A 24,065-nucleotide genomic window follows, 5' to 3' on the forward strand; every position below is an offset into this window, starting at 1 on the left:
AGAAGGGAGCTTGCACATTGAGTCTCTATCTGAACTTGTTGTGGAACCTGATTCTGAGGTTGAATATACACTTTTCAGGCCACTTTGAACTTTGATCTGAATCTTCCTTACCCTTCTTTCACCTCTCTGGGTCAGCTATCAATCTCTGCCTTGAGAGGACAAATGAGAACGCCCTATCCTACTTTGGTCAAAAATCTTCAGGAGCTTTGTAGGTTCTGCTTCTGCCTGGCAGATTTCAAAGTCATGCTTCTGGGAACTAAATGGGCAGCAGGACCATCTTTCCGTCTTCCTGTCTGGTCAGCTGCCTCTTGAAAAACACTTTGTTTTGCCTGCCTACTATCTCCTTGGAACACTGAAGAGCCTGTACACAACCCTCGGACAGGGTCCAGTCAACCAATTTCAGTCCTTTTCCACTCCTAGCTTGAGGACAGACAGATGCCTTTCTTTTTTTTCAAATTTCATCAAAAGATAACAATTGGCTAGAGTCTCCAGGTGGAAAGCCATATTAAGAGAATAGCTGAACAATAGTGTTATGGCTTATATCTAAATGTCCCCTCAAAGCCTCATGCAGTCATAGGTAGGGATTTTTGGAGGTGGCTGGATCAAGGGTGTGATGCTAGGGTTCACAGTGTGGTGCTGGGATTAAGCATTCCCTACCCTAAGTGTTGGTAGCACTTTTCAAAAGTCAGGTATCTTGGATGGATTATAAAGGAACAGAAAGATGACAGGCTGCTCCTGCTGCTTGGTTACTTGGCTGCTGCCTGTCTTCTGCCTGCCTTGCTTTGCCATGGACAGTTTCTCCTTTGCAATGCCTCTCTGCTATGCCACCCTGCCATGGAGCTAGCTGACTGTGCACTGAAATCTCTACTGATTGTGAGTTACAATAAACCTATCCTCCTTTAACTTGTGGAGTTGGGTATTTTGTCTTAGCAAGGAGAAAAGTAATTAAGACAAGTTGGTTATTTCGGACCCAGGTGTCTTTCTCTCCTTAGCACCTGAATTTGGGGTGGCAACCGACTTCTGGGAAGGCTTATGAGCCCTTGACACCCTGACTATAGTGCAAAGCCCAAACTTCAAAGTAGGAGAGTAGAGAGGGACGGAGAAATGAAGAGTCTGCTTGTTACAGCCCAGTAGTTTCCAGGTTCATGTCAGTTTATTCCACAATCAAGAGCAATCCGCCTCACTTTGCCAAATCATGCAGTAGTTCTCTCCCCATTACATCAAGAAGTGGGAGAGGGTAACAAACAGCATTACGACGTCACAAATCAATTTTATCGAAACTGTATTAGCTTTCAGTAAAACTGAAGGATCAGACACCAAAGGAGAGGAAGCCGGGGGGAGGGAAGACAGCACACTAAGATTTACTTCTGAGTGCTACAAAATATTGAACTAAAAATAACATTAAAGATGAAATTTGTAATGAATCTCAAGCTGCTAAATTCCCCAAGGCTGAGTCTGCCAAAGGCTTTGCGGCAATCCTCTGTTCTTTCCTGTCTTTATTTAAATATTTTATATAGTTGTCTATGTTCACAGGGAGGGCGAACCGTCATTTATATTTCAGTCCACTCTAAAATGGATCTTGGCCTACCTCAAGCTGAGCCCGGCTCAGAGCGGGTCTGAGCTGAGAGGTAGGTTGGAATGGGGACTGTAAATGAAGACGGATACTTAATGTACTTTTTGTGTACTTATATTTGGCTGTCATGTTTTCTCCCTTAAACCTGATTTGTAATTCTATGGGTTTTGTGACATTATGATAAGATGCGATGCACACCAGAGTCCCATTTAGCAGCAGCATTGATGGGCGCTTGAGTTAAAGAGAGTGGTTGACGGGAGCGAGGCAGGATTCGGACCCTGCGGCTTAATGCTTAGCAGAACAACTCTGTTCCTCTGGAGCCATAGTATTTCATGCTTTTCTGTACATTAGACTTTGCCAAAGTGAACTTTTGGAAGAATAAAACATTTCCAAGATAAATTCAATTTTCATGAGTGTTGAACTGAACTTTCTGCATCACTTAAGGATTTACTCCGGTTTGGGCAGAAGAGTGGATTTCGTTAGTCCACACATGGAGCAGGGAGGGCTGAGTCAGTGGTGAGGACAGTCAGTGGGGAAAGCCTTGGTGTGCCCTTGCAGACTCAGTTCATCACACAAAAGCCACTGCATGTGTAGTGGGGGTGGGAGAATAGGGTCATGGATGCCTGATAAAGTTTCCCAGGTGGATTCTACAGAGGGGCTGTGTTGAAGTTGGGGGGAAGGAAGTCCCTTTCTCTAATGCTCACCAAATATCCATGGGACTCACGCTGCATCTCCACAGCTTTCCACAGCAGACAGACCTGGGAGGGGCATATTCTCTCGTCTCTGTGCCCAGGCAAGTACCAGGAATTGTTTACTATCTGCTATCCTGCTCTGGGTCTCTCCCTTTCTTTAGCACTTCCCTGAAGAGAGCTTTCATCCTGGACCAACTCATATCTTCATCTTTGGGAGCCCCCTCTCCATGCTCAAGAAGTAGTGGGACTGTCCACATTGCTAGCGATTTAGCCACCTCAAGGTGTAGGGTGGCATGGTTCTGGGAAGGTAAACCATGCTTCATGGAGAAGTATTTGTCAGAGCAAGGCAGATGAGTGTGGAGGGAATCCTAGGGGCTCATTGCACACTAGTTTTCCCTGAGACCCACAGTTCCAGAGTAAAAAAAGTCATATTTGGTTTTTTTCAGTATATGCAGAGAACCCCAGGGTCCAGGAGCCTCCTTCTCCCCTCCTTCCCTTCCATGCCTCTGTCCCCACCTTACTCTCCCTACAGCTCCGTATTGTGTCTGGTAACAAGCATACAATGAGACTTGGTTTGTTCCAGACCTCACTCAGACTCTGCCTGCTGAGTGTCAGTGGAAAATCAGCCAGCCTCTCTGTCAGAGCTTGCATGCCAGCCCCCAAAATGATGTATCCACAAGATAACACTCAGAATTTGTGAATGTGTTCTTATTCAGGGACAGGGTCTTTTTAAGATGGAATTAAGTGAAGGATCTCAAAATGAGATTACCTGGTTATTCAGACAGGTCTGAATCCAATTACAAGTGAGTAAGAGACAGAAGAGAAGAAATTATTGAGAAGAGCAGGCCCTGCGAAGATGGAAGAGTATTGTAGCCACAGCTGTAGGATGCATGGAGTTACCACAAAAGGCAGGATGATTCTCCATCAGTGCTCAGCGAGGTGGAGGGAGTAGAGGATGAGGCCTTGCTGACACACTGATTTCAGGCTTCTGACCTCCAGAACTGTGACAGAATGAATTTCTGGTCTTTGAAACCACCCATGCAGCCATTTTTCATAGAAGCCCCGCAAAATTAACACATTTTGGGACCTCTGTTTCCTCCCCTAAATGACACTATTTGTCACCCCTAGAGGAACAGTGAGAGGTAAGAATATGCCAGGATGAGAATGAAGCTAAGGAAGACCTGTCACTATGCCAGCAACCTCTGGTGTGATATTCTTTCCTTACCTACTATGTTCTCTCCTGTAGCCACATATTCTGGGGTGATTTTTTTGGCCTCATACCTGCAGGCAAACCTGTTTGCCCTTCAAAATCTGTGCCATTCAGGAAGCCCACGGAGACCTTTCCCTCATGATAGCGGTGAGTTTGACCTTAGAATCAGCAAGATCCAGCCTCAAACCCTTGTGGACCTCAGGGAAAGGCAGGAGCAGCAATCCTCCCATTCAAGGTCCTGGGGACTCCATTACACTCTTGCAGAGACAGTGCTGCCAAGCTCCTTTGGCTGCAAGGAACAGAAGTCAATTGTTTGGCCTTAACAATTAAGTGAGTTCTGTTGTTAGGAAGCAGAGTCCTTCAGATGAACATATAGCAGGAAGGACAGTCCTGCCCTCTGGATGTGCAACCTGGAACTGGAAACAGGGGACGGGCCCATATTAGCATCTCTGTCCTCTACCTGCCTCCCTTTCCCTCTGCAAATCAGCTCTCTCTTTCCTTATGATAGAAATCTATCCCCACAGCACTATCTTTAGCACCTTGATGAGAGGAGTCAAAGGAGCGTCCCTACCTAACTCCAAACCCCCTGCCACAAAGTCAATGGCTTCAGTCAACTGTCCAATCTACAAAGACTATGCCAAGAAGGTAATAGTACTACAGTATAACTTTGGGTGTCAGCCTTGGCAGCTGGGGTCTGTTCTGAGACAAGAGGATGAAGTGGAGCAAGTAGATGGGGCAAACCTCTTACTTCTAGAAGCCTTCACTGGGCCATTCACCACCCTACTGAGTCTAAATTCCATGATGTAGAGAATATCTCAGGAGAATCAAGCCTAGTCAGTTCCCTGCCTTGACAGATCCCTGTAGTCCTTGCTCCTGTGCAGTGACTTAATGATGTGGCCGATAATAAAGAGGACTGTCATTGGGGATAAAGAGAAGAGGCCTAGATTCAAACTTTAGAACCTAGGTATCCATAAAACCCTCCCCAGGGATGCTTGTTCCCAACAGGTTTCTCCTGGAGAGCTGCATGTGCATGCAACACTTCCGGAACACATGAGCTAAGTGTGCTGTTGCTCAGGCCCCCAGTGCACTCAGAGGAGCTAAGGCCTGAAGTGCCCAGAAAGACTACCTGTTGGCCTTGTCTCTCTTTCAACACATAGCCAGGCTCCGCTTGGACACACATTTCCCTGGGATGGAAGACAGTAGCCCTGAAAGACAGTAATGTTTGGCAAAGAATCCCTGGGCAGACTTTCCCCAATCAGTTCCTTTGACATTCTTTTCTCCATTCTGTATCCTCAGTTTAGCCCCTCCTCTCACTTGACTGTGGTCAGTTCTTCTGTAAAGTGGACATCATAAGGCCAGCTTCCAGATGAGTATGCCAATCCTGTGAGATGCCTTGAGAGCATGAATCAGGATACTGAGGTATGTGGTAGGGGAAGAGCTTCTCTGGATAGCTGTCTCCAGGCAAGAGAGGAGGCCCTCGGAAAGTCCTGGGGTCATTGTCAAGGTCTTAGGACTCTAGAAGCATTCTGCAATGCCTTCTGTATGCCAATGCTAGGAAAGCCTTTCTGGGCTCAGATATTTGTTTATTTCATAGCTATCAAACTTAACATATTTAAGCCAGCCACCCAACAGAACTTCAGGTCTTTTCTAATCTGCAAAACTGCAAATAGAATTGTAAAATCAGAGCCAAAGAGCCCCCATTGCTACGGCCTTGCATTTCAGAATTGTGAATTAGGGCCACAACACAGACATTTGGTTTGTTTGAACTAAGGGCAGTTTCTATCAGTGAGTGTGGGACCCGCAACAGAAGAATTCTGTGAATGGACCGTATCCCACAGGGGAAGAGTCAGGCACTGGGAGGGGCTGAGGGCCAGGGCAGTCTGCTCATCTTGCAGCAGTGCTGCTAGGTTAACTGCCAGTGGGAATAGGCCTGCCCTGCCCTCTCTCTGTCCCTTTAATCTCCTTTGTGTTTCGGCACTGACCCTAGGCATACGTTTGACTTGTGACCTTCTTTCTGTTCACAGAGTACAGGCATTCGTGAATGATTAGACAAGCATGCTGAGGAGCTACAAGGTGATGATTAGCTCTCAGAAACCTCAGCCAACGGGAGGAGGTGGGGCTGGGCTGGGCCTTGTCTCCCAGGGAAGCCACAGAGCAGCAGCCTGATCTGTGACCCTGAGCTCTTCCTTTCCAAGGAAGACACGTGTCCAGGGGAAGATGCCAAGAAGTTGTAGAAAGGGGACAAGAGACTGTGCATCTGTGAAATGCTTAAGATGACATCTAAAAAGCCCAGTCTGCCTAACAAGCAAGGGAGGCTCATGTGGCAGGCAAAACAGTGGACCCCAAGACATCAGGACTCAATTCTTGGAAGCTGAAAAATGTCACCCTCTATGGAAAAGGTCTTTATAGATATGGTTAAATAAGAATATTGAAGCTAAATGCAGTGCTCCAAGCCTGTAATTACAGCTATTTGGGATGCTGAGGCAGGAAGACCACAAACTTAAGGCCATCCTGAACAACTGAACGAGACCCTGTCTCAAAAATTTTTAAAAACTGCGCGTGAGTGTGTAGTTCAGTGGTAAAGCATTTGTATAATATGCATGAAGCCTTGGGTTTCAGCCCCAACATCACACACACACACACACACACACACACACACACACATAAGAATCTTGACATGGAAAGATTATCTTGGTAGGACCTTAGTATAATCCCAAGTGAACTTATAAGGATGCCAACGGATATTTGACACACAGAGAAAAGACTATATGAAGATGGAGCAGAGAAAGAGCTTTGAAGTCTCTGGCCTTGAAGATAGAAGTGACCAGCTAGAACCCTAGGGATGCGATAAGAGATTGAGAGAAGCAAAGAATAAACACCTCCCCACTGCTGCCTGAACTCCTAAAGCATTAGTACCCTACGACACTTTTATTTAGACCCAGTAGTTCTGATTTCAGACTTCTGGCCTCCAGAATGATGAGAAAATAGAAGAGTATGAATTTAAGTCACTATATTTGTGGTACAACAGCCACAGGATACTAGTACACCACGTAGGACAGGTGTGTCTCACAGTAGGTTATGATGGAAACACTGCTTAGAAAAGCAGCTAGTGGGGTCTTAACTGGGCTCTGCAACCCAAGCTCCGGGGTGCAGAATCACACTCAGGCTCGTCTTGCTCCCTGGCTCTCTTCCAAGTGCAGTTTTCCCCAGTGCAATCCAATTCTCTAGAGAGCCAAGGCTCTATATCCCTACACACTTCAAATCTAGCTCAGTCCTGGGCCAGAGGAATGCATATAAAGACTTATTTGTGAGTCATCAGCACAAGCAATAAATGGTGAGTTAGCAAATGAATAGAACAGAGCCTGCCACATGCATGGCAGATATATTGTGGCATGGTCTTACATTATTATATTGCATTTGTTAGGCCTTTGCCTTCACAACAACTGTTAAAAAGTCCTTCAGGTGGGGTCCTCATTCCTTGTGGACAAAACTTAGCCAACAGTAGGTGCTCACTTGCTTCATCAATTGATTAATGACTAGTAGACGGATAGATATCCAGGAAGGAGAATGGATATTTACCCAACAGGGATCTACCATTTTCCCATTGGCCTGTGTGTCCTTATTTAAAATATAGGGTACAGGAGTCTTGGTTTCAGTTTACACAACTCCAGGGAAGGTGCAGGAAGCTACATTTGTAGCTATGTTATTTTAAAGGTACAGGTTCAAGGCTGAGAGAGGCGCTGATAGAGACACCAGGAATAGATTCAGCTGACCACCCTCCCCTGGATCAGCCCTGGAGTTAAACACTTACTCTCCGTTTACACATAGATATGATTTTTAAAATGCAGGAGTGATAAACAAAACCAAATGATCTGGCTCCATCTGAGGAGGATCCCAGCTGGACATTAGTCAGGATCCGTTTGCACATGTTGATGCTCTGCAGCAAAAAGCAATTGCTGGGGAGGAAGCTTTAGACAAACTCAGTGCAGAGAAAATTGCAACAAGACCCTGAATGAACACAGGATGAACACACAGAGAAGTTTGGGTATAAACATATCGTTTCTGAGGGTTGGCAATTATTTCTGAAAATTACAGATTTTCAACATTTGCTTTGGTAGAAACAGCTGCCACTTTAAGAGTCAAACTCTGAGCCAGAAAATGTTGTGCTGCGAGCTGACTGTTCTCGCCTTTGGAAGGGAGCGTGAGTTCTCCAGGCAGCCTGCACCTGCCTGATGTGCCCGCAAGCTCCTTACACCAGCCTGGGCTCTGTGTACACAGGAGCTCTTTATCTTCCCTCTCCTCCAGGATCAGGCAGTGGCAGGCCTAACTCACTGGAGACAGCAATTCCACAGTTAGGAACCACAGCAATCATTTAAGAGCTCACTGGGTGGGCAACAGAGATAGCCTGTGAATCACAACACAGGAGAGCAGGCAACCATGAGTTAAAAGGCTATTGGAGCCTCCAGAGGGCTCCTTCTCCTCCCTGGATTTCAGTTTTCACATCTGTGAAAGGAGGGACCTGAATTTTGTCAATGAAGAGCAATTCATAACCAGGGTAGCTGAAAAGGTTTGAGGTAGTACATGAATAACTCATTAAAAAACAGTAAACGCCATGTTGAAAAACTTGTCTGTGCTGTAATTCTCTTTCTGTCTTTTGATTATGTCAGGATAGAAACCTTCACTTGATTCCAGGATGCTTTTAACAACATTCTCACATCTTCCTTATCTTTTTCAATACAACAATGATTACATCAATAGGAATGGACCTAAGTCTCAGAGCCACAGTCAGACAAAAATATCTAGCTCACACTTACTACTTTCTTGTTTTCATTGTATTCAAAGCAAGTGATCATGGTCTTACATCTATGATCAAATATAAAGCTTTCTTTCAAATAAACACATGTAAAGTACAAAAATGAGACAAATGGAACAAAGGAATTAGATAAATAAAGCTACAGATGTTGGGTGGAAAGTGCTATCAGGTGCCTGATATGTGGGGATTCCTGAGCCTCCCTATCCCTAGAACTCTTCCAGCTTAGCTTTCTGTAAGCCCTTTATTTTAAATATGTTTTTATTTTTAATTGACACATAGTAATTGCACATATTTATGGGGTAGAGTGTGACATTTCAATACATGTATGCAATGAGGAATGATCAGATCAGGGTAATTGGCATATCCATCACCGCAGACGTACATCAGTTCTTTGTGTTGGGAACATTCAAAATCCTCTTTACTAGCTATTTTGAAGTATTCAATTAATTATAGTCTTGTTGCGCTATAGAACATTAGAAGTGATTCCTGCTATCCAACGTAAAGAGTATTTTCTTTTTTTACAGCCACATCTTGTCCCCATTTCTATTACAAACTAGACCTGCATTGAAGGGCCATGTAGATCAGTGACTGCTTTTCTTTTTGCCCTAAAATCCCCCACCTGCAGCCAAAGGAAATAACCTTTCTCTCTCATTCATGCCACTAACACTGGCAGCTGCAGAGGTTCCTGCGACACATTAGTATTTCCATCAGAAAACACAGATTTGGGTACCTGTGCTACATCAGAGCCCAACAAGCTTCTCCTTCTGCCTGTTTATATTAAAAATACTCATTACAATTCAAATTACTTTCAAATTATGCTCATCTGGATTTCTGCGCTTTATAAAGACTCCTGTGCCTATCTCTTTCTGGGGTTATAAGTTAAACTGTTTTTTATTATGATAGAAACTGATTTAAAGACTCCACAGACATTTACTAAACTGTGGCTAAGACAGCTTCATGTGGAATAAACTCTCTATTTCTCTCCCAGCTCAACCTCGAGGAAAAGAAGGACCAGAAGTGTGCAGAGGAAAGCGTTGTATGTCAGTTCTGGAAGTGCGTTAAGCGCCAGCACTGCACACTCTTCAGGGTTAATGCTGTGTTTGCTGTCAGTGTGCGGGAGCCATCCGCACACCCACTGGCCATCCTCAGTAAGTAGGTGTGCATTCTCCAACCTGTGTCGGTAATAAAATACATGCAAAAATGCATTTTAACTAATAGGAAAAGGAACTTTATAGCACTCAAGAGTTTTCAGCAAAGAAGTGGGATGACTTCAAAGGCAGTAAGCCTCAAGGTCACAGAAGAGATTGTAATCTGACACTGGACATGGCCTCCTGTCTCAGAAGAGTGATTCACACACTGGATGTGTAGGCTGCATCCCCTTCAAGTCCTGACAGTATGAGCCTCATCCTTGCATTGGACATGAGTTTGCTCGGCAGATGAGACCCATATCTCAAGCTGAGATAGATTAGCTTATTGGTGGTCAAAGGGACTGCAATAACCAGGTACATCAAGGTCCAAATATTATCAGAAACATGTCTCCCTCTTCCCTCCTTTTTGATTTCCCAGTAGATTCATTATTCAGAAAGCAGAAATGGCTTCTTTCTGTGGCTCAGGCAGCATTTTGGTAATCAGAGGAGGACTCCAGTGTGGCTCCCGAGGACAGAGAACCTGGTTGAGTGGCTGCTAGTTTAAGGAGGCCAAGGAGGGTTTCTTGGAAGAGCTGTCTATGGCTGCTGCCCTCTACAAGTCACACAGTCTCGCCTCATCTCTGGAGGCAAGAGCTGGACATATCCCAGAGGCAACAGAGGGGACTCCTGCCCTGAAAGCCACTGGCACCTCTCAGGAGGCCTCAGAGTGACAAAATCAAGCACAAACCTTACAGCTTTACACATGTCCTCAGATCTACCTTCAGTCAAACTGGGTGGAATATGTGAAGATGTGGCAAAAACCAAACAGACAAACAAAAGTATCCAACTAGACTCGGCACAAAGTCAACTGAGATGCCCAGGAGCTTAAATTGTATAAGGGAATTCAGATCCAGTGTGAATGGGCACAGAGCCAACAAATGCGTCTGGGGGGCCCCAGGAGCTCACCCTGGTCTCTGCTTGTTTTTCTTCTCTAAAGACTCTGGGAGTGGCCCTGATTAATCTGTAGAACTCTTTCTGTGGATGCCACCTTCAGGGGGCTGGAGATTCCCACTGATTCAGGCTGGGTTATGGATTCTCCCAGAAAGTAAGGTTCTGTGGAAGCAGGAAGCAGTTTCTAATCCATCCACATATCCAAATGGAGAATATGGGAAATCTGCTTTTCTCAAAGGAAAACCAACATGCCATTAGCAGATAAAGGGAAGTAGAGCCATCAAAATCACCAAATGAAGCCAAGTGTGATGCCACACATCTGTAATCCCAGCTCTCTGGGAGACAGAGGCAGGAGAATCCTAAGTTTGAGCCCAGCCTAGGCAACTTAGTGATTTAGCATAATCTTATCTCAAAAATAACAAAATAAAACAGGGGAATACATCTTGTTGCAAAGATTCAGTCGAGGTTCAGTTACCAGTTCAAGGGGGAAAAAAACCTACTAGGTATCCACTTCTATAAGAAAGGCCACTTCCCCCAGGGTCCCGGTCCCATGTTCTCTCTGCTTCAATCCCAAAGGGAAGTGTGACCAGAAGAAAAGTGTTTATGGACAAGGAAAGGGAAAAACATCACCCCACTTGAACTTGAAGAGGGAATTGAGTTTTTCATCCTCTGGGTTTAAAATGAATCTCAACTCCCCGTTGCTGTTAAACAACTCCAAGACCTGCTTGGCTGTTCCTTGGTTTCTCCAAGGTGTTCACCTTCCTCTTGGGTTTATTAATGTCTCCTGAGTCATTTAACCTTAGAGACTCTCAACTGAGATGAAGGGGGAGTTGCATTTGCAGCTTCATCCTCTATTTTTCCTCCTGACACTTCGAAGGATGGTGTAAGAGATTTGTCACACAATGCACTGAGATGTGGAGGTTTTTTCCCCTCAGAAAAAATGTAGTATTTCCTTCTTTGGAGCCAAAAATCAAATTATAAATTTTATGTTTCCCTTATAGGAATATTTATGATGCATCTACTAAATAATCTATTTGAGGATGCTTGTGGGAGTACATACTGTATATGCATAAAAAGATGCAAGATCTTAAATTATGTAAATGTAATTAGACTGTATGCAAATCCTACTCAACAGTCCCATTTTTAGGGTCCACATTCAAGGTATGTGTTTCTGTTTGGATGAGTCAATCTGTGAACCATCATTCCAAAGACTAAAATTCACTACTGTGGGTGTTAGGATTTTTTCTTTTTAGTTTTTCTCTCATGTGCATATACATAAGCCAAACTATTAAATGTTTCCCTTAATTTTGGAATGTGTAAAAAATTACTAATAGATTTTAAAGGCCCCAGAAAAATAATGTGAAGTTTTCTCTTCTCTACTCATTTCTGAGCTGTGTAACTGAATCAGGTGTCAACTAAGACAGGCGACCACGAGATGCCACCTTTAAGGGGATGAAGGTCACTATGAAGTGCTCTGAGCAAAGTTTTGGGTCCCCTGCTCTGTGCTCCCTTCTGTTCCTTTTCCAGGAAGGCCATCTGCCTATCCCCCACTCTGCCTCTGGCCCATATGACTAATTCCCACTAATTATCATGGATCAAATAGCAGTAAAATATTTCCAGTTGCCAGTCTCCTGTTTTCCAATTGTCCCTCTGTTATATGTCTAAGTAAACATTTGTTCTGCTTATCGTTTCTGAGCAAAGACATGAATCACTTGCCTAGAAGAAACCGCAGGGGCAGCTGTTGCCTATTAGAAGATGACATTTGGGAACAGGGCCTGTTAAGCAGGGCTCCAGGACAAAGTTTGCTTTCTGCTTGTCCTCCTGCTATGAAAGGAAGCCGAGGGCATTCTGGTGGGCTAGTGAGTGAGTCTGACCAACCACATCCTGGCAGGACACTAGAATAGCAAAAGGTGTCCCGCGCAGAACTCTTTCCTCCTGCCTGCCTTTTGGGGTACCTGAATGCCACCCTCAGTGGCTGTCTTTGGCTAGAAAGGCTGTTTTCAGAAGACCTCTGTAAAACTACCATGGTGACACTGCAGTATGGCTACACACGAACCAGTTTGCTTTCCTTCAAAAGCATCCTTTGGAACTCTTTGTTAGGCATCGGCTTCTAATGCAGGCTTAAGAAGGCACCTTAAATTGATGGGCCCTCAGGATTTGGGGACTTGTCTGGCCTTGCAGCAATTCACATTAAAAACTTATTTTATATTCTGTTCTATGTTGGGCATTTTTATATGCTTTATATTATTTATTCCTCATTACTCTACCAGGTAGGGGGAAAAAAGTAGAATATGATCAAAGAGCCATAGACAGACAGGAGCTCTGGGTCAGGCCTGATGGATTATGCAAGGGGCATTTTGAAGGGCAGATAAGGTTCTTAGGAGGATGGAGGCCAGTGCTGAGGGGAAGAAGCAACTTCTACGAGGGCAGACAGAAGTGCCCAGTGTGGAGGGGCACCTCCACCTGGAATTAAGGAGACTTGGGAGTATAAAAGCTGAGGAAGTCCCAAGCCTCTGTTACAGCCTGAGCTAACCTTTGCACACTCTGCCCGAGGAAATAGCAGTACCTTTATCAGAGAAACTTACATACTACAGGTAGTAAATAAATACCTATAAATGGGGATGGAAATAAGTTTAAACATGATGTGTCATGTATAAGTACCAGCTCCCCACAATGATTGTATTCAGAACATATGAAAAACATGTACTAATATAAAAAGGACAGTATCCACTATAATGAAAACTTTTGCTCTGTTCTTTATAAAAGACAGTTAATCTAGTGGAAGTACAAGCTATTGATTGGGAAAGAACATTTCCAAATCACCTATTCAACTAAGGATTTACCTCCTTAAAATATAATGAATGCTCAAAAATGAACAGTAAGAGAACAACCAAATTTCAAACAACATATAAAGGAATCAACAGGCTCACAGGCTCACAAATGCACAGGAAAAAATATTCTTCATATATGCACTAAGAGAATGCAACTTAAAATCACTCTATGGCTATTAACATGACTAATTTTTTTAAATATTGCCAACGTCAAGTATTGGCAAGGGTGTCTAACATCAGGACTGTCATACAATACAGATGGAATTAAACAAAGTACACTCACTCTAAAAATGGATGTGATCGTTCCCTGTAAATTTAAATATGTGCAATAAATGTAATGGGGTTGAATCACCCTGAAAACATCTTTCCATGGAAAAATTGTCTTCTATGAAACAAATCCCTGGTACCAAAAACGTTGGGAACCACTGTTGTGGTTATATCCATTCAATGAAACAACAATCAGAAATAAAAACAAATTATCAGTATGTTGAAAGGATTCAGACAGATCCCAAAGGCACTATGCCAAGTGGAAGAAGCCAATCTCCAAATGACTCCTAAAACAGTATAATACCACTTACACAAAGAGACCACATGATAATGATGCAGAACAGGATGGTATCGCCTACGTTTATAGTTAGAGGAAGGCTCTATATAGAGAGAGGCAATATGAGAGGATTGTTGGGGGAGGGAGTGATGAAATAGTTCTGTATCTTGACTGTGGTTGAAGTTACACAAATCTATACATGTTAAAATTCACGGGGCTGGGGATTTAGCTCAGTGGTATAAGCGCCTGCCTCACAAGCACGTGGTTGTGAGTTCGATCCCCGGTTCCCGATAAAATAATAAAAAATAAAATAAAATTCACATATACATCTAACAAGGAAAATATGATCACCTGCCCTCCTTCTACTTAGTGAACCAGATCAAGGTAGGAGCTAGGGGGCCTGTTTAGCTTTGGACTTTCCCAGCAATCTCCTAATTTGAGTTTTCCTTCTCCACAACTCAGATCTTCCCATTTTCCAAAGAACAAGAGAAGGGCTTAGAGACTCGGGGTGGTTAGTGGTGGTGGTGGTGGGGCCAGGGTTGCTATCCTTATGGATACTTATGACCGGTGCCTGGCTATGCCTGCCTCCCCCATCCCTGCCACTCTCAGTGGTGTCTTGGATTTCTGAGCTACTTTGGGTTCCGCCTGGCCAGTGGGTTGCTCTGCTGCAAAATGTAGCAGAATGTGGTCCCCAAATTCACTTTCCTGTGTTTTATACCCTTTGCAAGGAGTTATGGATACCTACTTGTTTTATAAAAAATGAAATTCTTATTTTCTGTTTAGGCTTTGTCTTGTTTTGTTTGTTTGTGATTGTTATTGCTGCTGGTGTTTGTGTGGGATATGACTATTCAGAAGTGGCAGAAATTTCTTTGTCTTGCCAGCCTAATCCAGACATGATTGGTACATTATGAGACAGTTACAGGCAATATGATGGGGGGAGTTTGGGGGGGACAGTTATGGGGCGTTGCATAACAACAGAGAAGGGACTATACCAAGAAAGAAAAGACAAAAGCTCAAGAAAGCAGAGGATTCTGTGCCTGAAAAGGATAGAGGAAGTCAGGTTGATGATGAAGCCATGCTCCCAGAAGACAGGGGTACATGTCCAAGTCGTAAGAAACAGAGAGAAACATCAGAGGGTTGGTGAAAGGGCATCCCCAAGAGTCAGCAGCAACTCTTACCAATGGGTTATCTGATATGTTCAGCCAGGTGGAAAATTCAATTGAAAAACTGTAAAAGGTGTAAAACTTAATCAAATGTACAAAGAAAGCCAAGCAAATGTAAAGACTATTGTCTTTAGGAAAAACAAAATGAGAATAGAAACGGTTGAAACAACGTTAGTACACTACTTGACTCCATAGTGAACAATATTTACACAATGAACAGTGAATAGTAATTTAACAAAAATAGTTGTGAAAGAATCGGGGAAGAAGACAGGATTAAAAGAAGGTGGAGGTCACACTCCTAGGAGAAATCAGGGGCTGGAACGAGGAGCCACGCTGTCAGATGTGGGTCCCATCTTTCCTATCTGGAGGTGAGGAAAAGAGCAGCACCATTAATTAGGGTGCACTTAGAATACATGTATAATGGGGGAGAAAGGAATATAATGTCTAGCACCAAAAGAACCAGAAGCATAAATGTTTGTCTTTTCCAACAAGAAGGTGATGACTCTGAACACCTCTGAGGTCCTGTCACTCCCTGGAACACACAGGGAACTTGCCAGCGCCTAGCTGGGAGCTGTGACTCTAAAGACCACATCTGAAATGTCCTTGACAACCAGAAGCCTCGATCCTGATGCTCAGCTCAGAAACGTGCTCAAATTTCTGACCTTTTCCCAGGTCCCTGGAGAAGCTAGAAAACTGGCTGTTTTAATCAAACATTTAATTTTGAGATAACATAAAGCAGAGATATCAAGTTGGGGCTCTCACCATAAGAAGGGGTGCTGGAAGAGAAGAGGCAGGTCACCATGAATTCTCCATGTACCCAGCTCAGGGATCCCCTCCTGTGAAGTTCAGAGGCATATTAAGCGTCAGAGGAAGATGGAGCATTATGGGTCTCTTCATCACCTCATCCCTGTGCTGTCAAAGCTGTTAGGTTTTAAGGAGCACGCCCCCCTTTTTCTACAGAGTATTGACATAGTTGGTCTCGACTTTACTTGTTTCAAGTCCTATTTATGAACCTTTAACTATGAGGCATCCATTCCTAGAATATGTACCTCCAATTTGACTCTTCTAAATTTTTTTTCAGAAAAAGGCTTCGATGGGAAACTCCCAAGCAGAAAGGCTGACAGTCTTTGACTTCAGGCCTGAAATCCTAAGCTCTACAATCCATCTCTCCATCTAAGTCTCCTTCTGTTATGTCAGAATCGTGTCATTGAAATTTGACACCGCAAGGTGAATAGAAATTCTATGAGATGAAACTAAGATGCTGTAATAAGTAGGTCCCGCACTCAAAGGTTCAATGCAGATGTTGAGCTCTTGCTCACATTATAGTGACTGCTCAGCATGTATGGCTATTCAGGGAGTTAGAATCCCTTTGTTACGTGGCTCTACTTCTTTCTATTTTAAATAGGATAAAACCAAGGAAAATAAAACAGAATAAAACCAATCAAAGTAAACTAGTATGGGTGATACAGAATTTCAAAACCTTACAAAATCAACAATAGTTAACATATTTCCTTTTGTTGTCTTCAAAACAGCTGCAGATACCTTCAGACACAGTAAAAACTGAACAGAACAAAATAGAATAGAAACAATAAAAACAAAATAATGAATGCAATAAAGGATTCTAAGCAAGCCAATAGTAAATCCAAAATGGCTACCATATGTCTTGCTATCTTTTAAATGGCTACTCCTGCCATCAGATTTAACATAATCAAACAAAACAAAAGAGAATAAAACCCAACCCAACAAAACAGTGAAAATGATACGGTTTCCACGTGGGGCTCAACTCATGGTGAGGCCTGGTTTTCTCCCCTCACAGTCCACAAATGGTGCTGACTCACAGAGAGAGGCTTGGGTCTGTCCGTCCCCACTCTGTCAGCAGCCACACATGGCACTGGTTTACAGGCAGGGATCACCTTATGGTGAGGCCTGGTCCTCTCCCTACCTCAGTCTGTGAATAGCACAGACTCATGGAGAGAGGCTTGGGTCCGCCTCATCTACATCCATCTAGTAGCAGGAGAAAGAGCAGACAGGAGCGTTTCTAGGGTCTAGAGATAGAATACCTCACTTCTATCTAACATAAAACTTAGTTGAGAAGCCACAAGAAATTTCAAGTGAGAATAGGAGATGCAGTCACCATTGTCCATGTTTAGTACATCAGCAATTCTCTCTGGAGGCAAAGGGTAGGATAGAGAAAAAAAGATTTAACAATACCAAATTACAAAGACCAAAGCAAATAAAATGAAATTCAACAAATTTTCTCACTTTGAAGTGTGCTTATAAAATCAAACCAAATAAACAGCTGATTTTTGACAGAGGAGGCACAAAAGTCCCTCTCCTTCTTCCATAGTAAATGATACAGCTATTTCAAAATATAACCATACCCTTTTGGGGGGATGGTTTTCTAAGAGTCTTTCCATTTTGAAAATAAAATATATCCACTGAATTACATCTTTCTGAGTTTTTAAATGAAATTATTTTACTAAAGACTTACAAATTTGTTTGGAGTTATATCTGAGTGTTACAGCCATTACCAGTCATGCCCCAACAGCTGGGTTCTAGCTCCAGTGCTGGAAACAAAATTTATAAAAAAATAAAAATAAAAATGCTTTCAAACTTTGGCCTTTTCGGTTTTATGGAACAACTTTATTGGCTCTTTTTCTTTTCTTTTATTAAAACTTCCCATTCATTACCAGTGCTCACTACTTTTTACAAAATATTGGGGCTCAGTACATATAATAGAGTTGAATCAGCTTATTTGGTCTTCTAGTCCCCATTACCCTTCTAAAATCCAGCACAGGAAGAGACTTTAAAATGATGCTCAGTGAGAAATTGGTGAGGACTGGGCACTGGCTAATCCAAAACAGGTCTCAGACTTGGGAGAATTCAAGGCTCAGGACTATGCTAGACGTGGAACCTTTTCACACTGCACTCATCCAACCCCTCTGATGGGGTGGGCCAGGCGGCATGTGTGTTCTCCCTGAGAATGGAAGGAAGGTTGATCTTTATAGCCACACAAACCCCATCCTGGCCTTTGCCCACAGAGGTCATGTCTGTGCAGAAATCCATTCTGTAGAGCTGTGCAATTGACGTGAGGTACCCGCTGAGACACCACCATGTCAGGAGGCTTGGACATTTGTTCCATCTGTCCTGATGCAGCTCTAGTGCTCCAAGGTGGGCAATGAAAAAGATGATCATGGTCTTAAGAGAGTGACACAGACAAAAGCCAGTCTAGCGAACTTAAGGAAATAGTTTGCCCATGCACACACCCTAGTACAGGTGTCTTTCTCTCTAAACTCCTGCTCCCTGCAGGTGCTTTCTCAGACCCCCCCCCCCAAGTAACTCCATCTTGTTACCCTTAGGAAAGCAGCTTCTCAGGATCCCGGTGCACTGCTCTCATGATGTGGTTGCAAGGGATCCTGTGCTGTGGAAAAAGCACAAGAGTAGAAACCAAGGAATCATTTTTCTCTTCAAAACAGACCTCAGCTCTTCACCCCCATCACTACCACCACCATGGCTTGACTGATCTGAACAATTGGCACAGTGTCTTCACTGATCTCTCCATCATGCCCTGGCCCCCTTCAATTAATTCATCACACAGCAGCTTTTATGATCTTTGAAAAATGTGCGTCTGAGTCCGGCATGGTGGCACATACCTGAGATCCCAGAACTCTGAGAATTTGGGGTAGAATTTTAAACTTAAAACTAGCCTAAGCAGCTTAATAACTTAGTGAGACTCTGGCTCAAAATAAGAAAATCTGGAGAGACTGGAGGATATAGCTCAGTACAAAGGTATTGGTTGCAACTCCAGTACCATGCTGAGCTGAGAGAGAGAGAGAGAGAGAGAGAAATATGCACCACCATGTTCTTTCCTCTCTTGCTGCATCCCTCCCTTAGCTTTCTGTGCTCCTCTTTTCTGTTTCGTATCCCATTTCATCTTACTCACAGCAGTGAGGTCTACCTATAATCATATTTATTTTAGTCATCTGAGTTGATTATTTTCTGTCATACCAGAAGACGAGGTCTCCAAGGGATGGCCTTTGTTTTATTTACTTTTGTGTCCCTAGTATTTATTGAAATCATGTGGTTTCTTTAGGCCTCAGTTTACTCAACTATCAGAGGAGACGATGAATTTTGTGTTTAGGAGTTTGCAAGGACTAGATAATAAAATAAAGTGGAGTGGGCACTGTGCTCTGTGTCATAACCATTGAGGGTGGGACCATCTTTCACAGTGCTGCCTAAAGACTCAAATTTTGTAGGATACTTTCCCCTCATACTCATCCAAGTTCTAGGCCAGACTGGTATCCCTGCTAGAAACAATAGCCATGCCACTGCTCCCAGATGAGAAGCCTGGGAGTCTATTGAAAATAAATTAGTAATGCCCCATTCTCAATGAAAAAGTCTCAGGGAGATTTATAATTTTATTTTTTCTAAGTGTACAGAATAACATAAATCAAAAGGAGCAATAGTCCACCTTGTGTTTTGACTACTTTGACCCTCTTCAACCTCTGCCAATTTTTATCTCATTTTTGTTTAACTTTATACATCAGAGTTTAATTTGAGCCCTGGTAGAGAAGACAGTGATGTATAGGTTATATCAAGTGCTGCTGAAATTACCCTGTCCCCAGGGATTTCGGGCTGGAGGGAGGGTCCTGGTCGCATTTCAGTAGCGGGGAGAAGAGGAATGGTACAGTTTGCCCCTTGAACCCTGCCTCCCTCCACCCAGTTGCCTTCATCACTGCCTCTCAGTTATTGATTTGGCCACATCTGAGGAGCTCACAAGATTGCAACCATCCAGGGCTCATGCTTTCTGCCCAGCCTCAGGCTCAAAGCACCGGTCACTCTGGACAATGTCATTTTCCAAACCTGAAAAGGAGTTCTATTAGCATTGATTTTTCCTCTTTAAATTGTTATCTTCTCAGGCAAGTGTGCCCAGTTGGCAATGTTGTCTGTCCTGGCCAAGAAGATTGCTGGCTTTGTTTTTCTGAATGTCCAAACAGTGCCTGATATCCACACCAGAGTATTCAATCAGGATCAACGCATGAACACGTAAACGGATGAAGGAGTAAAGAATGAATGAGTTGTCCTCTGTTTCCTTGTCCCTGCTCAAATCTTTTGGGAGATGGTAAGCACAGAGATGAACTGGGCCACTAACAGGAATTGGAAAGCTTCTGTCTCCCTTGGAAACTTTCCAAAAGGAGCCAAAGGACACTTGGGACTAGAAGGAACTTGTGGTCACTTTACCCAACTCTCTTCTGAGGCATCAGTGTTTCTCAGCATGATCTGGCCAGCCACTAGACTACCTCAATTAAACACCTCCAGGAACAAGCCATTCAAGCGGTGACCCATGGTCCGGCATTTTACAATGTGTGTTTCTCTCCTAGCATTTATCACAGTTCACAATTACATTTGTGTAATGATTTGATTAGTCTGTCTCCTGCCCTGGACCTTAAGAACATGGGCAGGTTCTCTGATTAAACTGCATTTTGTTTGTTTGTTTTTTTGTATTGGGGGGTCAAACTCAAGACCACACACTTGCAAGGCAGGCACTTAGCCCACTGAGCTAAATCCTCAGCCTTGAGGTCTGTTTGATAACCTGGTTCTCTTGGTGTAGACATAGGGCTTATATGTAGGAAATGTCCAATAAACAATTCTGAATAAATGAACATGAAATAAACTGGAATAGAGGGGATATCTGTGATTTGCTAGCATTAAGGCAGGAATGAAAACAATTTATAAAAATACCCAGATATGAGTCATGTTACATCTGGAGACCTGGTCCACTGTCAATCCAGAAGACTAGTGAGTAAGGAGCCTTCGGAAAGCATTTAAAGGTAGCAAAACTTTGGAGCTAGATGTAGCTGTCAATAGTAGCAAAAACTCTCTGGCACATCCTTTGCTGTAGACCTGCACTGCTCTGTACAGTGTGGGTTCTGATCACTGGAAATACAGCTGCTTGGAGTTGAGAAGCATTGTAACTATAAAATACATGCCAGGCTTCAAAGGTTTACATTAAAAATGAAAAATATTTCATTCATCATTTTTATATTGATTGTGTTAAAATTAAAACATTTTGAACAAAAATTTTAAATAAAGTTTATTATAAAAATTAGTTATACCTTTTTCTTCTGCCTTTTTTGTTGTTGCTGTTTTTGTGTTTGATTTGGATTTGGTTTTGGTTTTGTGTGTGTGTGTGTGTGTGTGTGTGTGTGTGTGCTTTTGTTTTGGTACTTGGGACCAAATCTAGGATGTTTTACCACTGGACTATATTCCTTGTTCCTTTTATTTTTTATTTTGAGGCAGGAGCTCACTGAGCTGCCCAGGCTAGGCTTGAACTTGTGCTCCTTTTGTCTCAGGCTAAAATGTGGTTAAAACAATATTCAGCATCACACAGCTTGTATTAAATTCTAGAGCTACTCTAGAGGAAAGGCCTCAGATGAGTTGGGTTTTTTTTTGTCTTTTTCGTTTTTTATCAGTACCAGGGATCGAACTCAGGACTGCCTGCTTGCAAGGCAGGCGCTTATGCCGCTGAGCTAAATCCCCAGCCCCAGATGAGTTATTAATATGTAAATATTCTCATGTGAATATTTACGAGTGAAAAATAAGAGTAGCAGTTGCATCTGTCCTGTGGCAAGTACTGTGCTAGATACTTTACCACCTCATAGATTTATTTTGGGGATGTCATTCTGAAGGAATAATCTAAAATATAAAAAGTTTTTATGCACAAAATTATTCTTTATAGTATCTTATACTATTAATAAAAGGAAATAATTTAAACAGTAAATGAAGGATAATATGTTAGCATTCTTGCAATGAAATATGCAACTATCTAACAAAGATGTCTTATGATACCATAACAATGCTCAATCTAAAATTCAAAACTACATACTCAATATAACCATCACTGTAGAGGAAGAGCCCAGAGAAAAGCAAATGGAAGTAGCCTTACCAAACTATTCACAGTTGTTTTTAGAGAATAGGATAATGAATGAATTCTCTTTTTCTTCTTTTTTTAAAAATTTTATTTAAGAAATACATCTCACATTTATGAATCTAGCACTCTGGGAGACTGAGGCAGGAGGATCACAACTTTGAGCCCAATCTGTGCAAGTTAGCAACTTCACCAGACCCTCTGTCAAAATTTAAAAATGTTGTTAAAAGCCTGGGGATGTAGCTCAGTGGAAAGGCCCTGAATTTAACTTCCATTATCACACACACTCATACACAGAGAAATATAAATGGACAAATGATCTGAATAGATGTTTTTCAAATGAAGAAACACAAATGGCCAATAAATGTATTTTTAAAATCATCAATATTATTAGCCATCAGGGAAATGCAAATCAAAACTACAGAGAGATGGCATCTCAACTCAGGATGACTATTGTCAACAAAACATACAAATAGGTAGTGAGAATATACAGGAAAGGAAACCCTTATATATCATTAGTGGAAATATGTATTAGTACATTAGAAATATGTATTATGATGCTTCCTTAGAAACTAAAAATAGATCTATTATGCAACCCAAATATCACAATTCCTAGGTATATATTGAAGAAAAATAAAGTCAGCAAACAAAAGAGATACTTGCATGCCATGTTTAATGTGGCACTCTTCACATTAGCTAAGATGCAGAATTAGCCCAGGTATTCAAGACATGCATGAATAAAGAAATGTGATGTGTGTATGTGTGTGTATACATGTGTGTATACATACACACAAATGATATTTCACCATATACGCAACATTTTTCAGCCACAAAGAAAAATGAAATCCTGAAAATCCTGAAATCATTTGCAACAAAATTGATGGGACTGGTTCCAATCTTTACAAAATAAGCTAGGCCCAGAAAAATGAGTATCACATATTTTCTGTCATATATGGAAACTAAAACAAACAAACAGAAACAAACAAACAAATAAATAAATTAGTCCACCTGAAAGCAGAAGAAAGATTACTAGAGATGGGGCAGGAGAGCAAAGGGTGGGTGGGCAATATCAATTTGTGAGGCATGCCTATATGGAACTATCCCAGTAAGTGCCATTTATCTGTTCAATAAGAAAGAAAACAACATTTAAAAAGACAGAAACATTTTTATTTAAGAAGCCTATGATAAAAGAGAACCATATACAGTTCAAATAAAATGGGTGGTCATTTGGAGTTTGCCTGACTGTGGAAAATGGCTGTCCGTGGTGAGCAAGCTATGTCAGTTCAGTTGTGGCCCGCTGAGGCTCACACAAGACAAACCTCATGCTTTCTGAAAGTGCGCCATTTACAGCTTGCACCCTGCAGGTTACCTGGTCCTTTAGTCCAGCGAACACGTCTCCAATTGACCTAAGACCCCTGCACACACTCTCAGGTCTTCCAGGTTGGTGGTGTGTTCTCTCTTTCCTGTTTCCAGCACAGAGCCGGCGCAGGCTGAGTGCTTAGTGAGAGCAGAGCTTCTGCTAGTGAACTGCCCGCAGGCTCTCCTTGTGCTGTGCCTTAGGGGCCAGCCTGGATGGCAGTGTCAAGGTGTTGCTCTGCTTGCTAGTGTCTGGTGGGAGGTAACCAATGCACATCCTAGTTGGAGAGCAGAGGAAAAGAGGTGTGGGTTTTGCTATCCTCTGGTGAGACTTCTTAGGATACAACTCTCTCCTGAATGTCACGGTCTTCTAAAGGTGGTCATCACCAGACTCTCCTCCTTGCTTGCAATTACCAGCTTTTACCCTAGTTCCTTGAAGCCCTAGAATAGTAACAGCTCTGTTAATTTTCTCTTGTGCTTTCTTTAACCTCTACAAATAGTCTCTTGTAGGAAACGCCCCATGAATAATCCATATTTGAGCATGTCCTCTCTTTCCCACCAGGACCTGATTGCCAAAGCACTTAACTGAAAATGCAGTCTGTCTGTGACTCACAATGTGCCAGGTTAAGCCAGAAGTGCACTGTATGAAGCCTGGTGTTTCTAAGCCTTCCTGGGTGCTACCACCCAGGGTCCTAAAAGCTGAGTTCTGAGGCTAAAGCACTTGCATTCAAATTCAAGTCCTCTCCCTTCTAATCGCCATAAGATCTTCCATGCTTTTTTCTACCTTTCAAGTCTAGCTTTCCTCATTTGCAAAACAGGGTAAGAACATCTACATTCCTTGAGTATAGTAAGTAGGTTGGGGATTAAATGAGATAAG

The 24,065-nt window shown here is 42.6% G+C and overlaps 1 long non-coding RNA gene across 2 annotated transcripts in view; it reads right to left on the reverse strand.

Moving 5' to 3' along the window:
• LOC106026956 (uncharacterized) overlaps positions 1-24,065 on the reverse strand; it is a 98,234-nt gene that overhangs the window by 59,963 nt on the left and 14,206 nt on the right. For both annotated transcript variants that reach the window (XR_010048777.1, XR_010048776.1), the window contains exons 2-3: positions 18,258-18,325; positions 15,667-15,740 (exon numbers count right to left, since the gene is read on the reverse strand). This is a non-coding gene — a long non-coding RNA (uncharacterized LOC106026956). The remainder of the gene's footprint in view (positions 1-15,666; positions 15,741-18,257; positions 18,326-24,065) is intronic.

This window comes from Cavia porcellus, unplaced genomic scaffold (genome assembly GCF_034190915.1).
Source record: "Cavia porcellus strain 051 isolate PalLab524CR breed Dunkin Hartley unplaced genomic scaffold, mCavPor4.1 scaffold_7, whole genome shotgun sequence".
Lineage (NCBI taxonomy): Eukaryota > Metazoa > Chordata > Mammalia > Rodentia > Caviidae > Cavia > Cavia porcellus.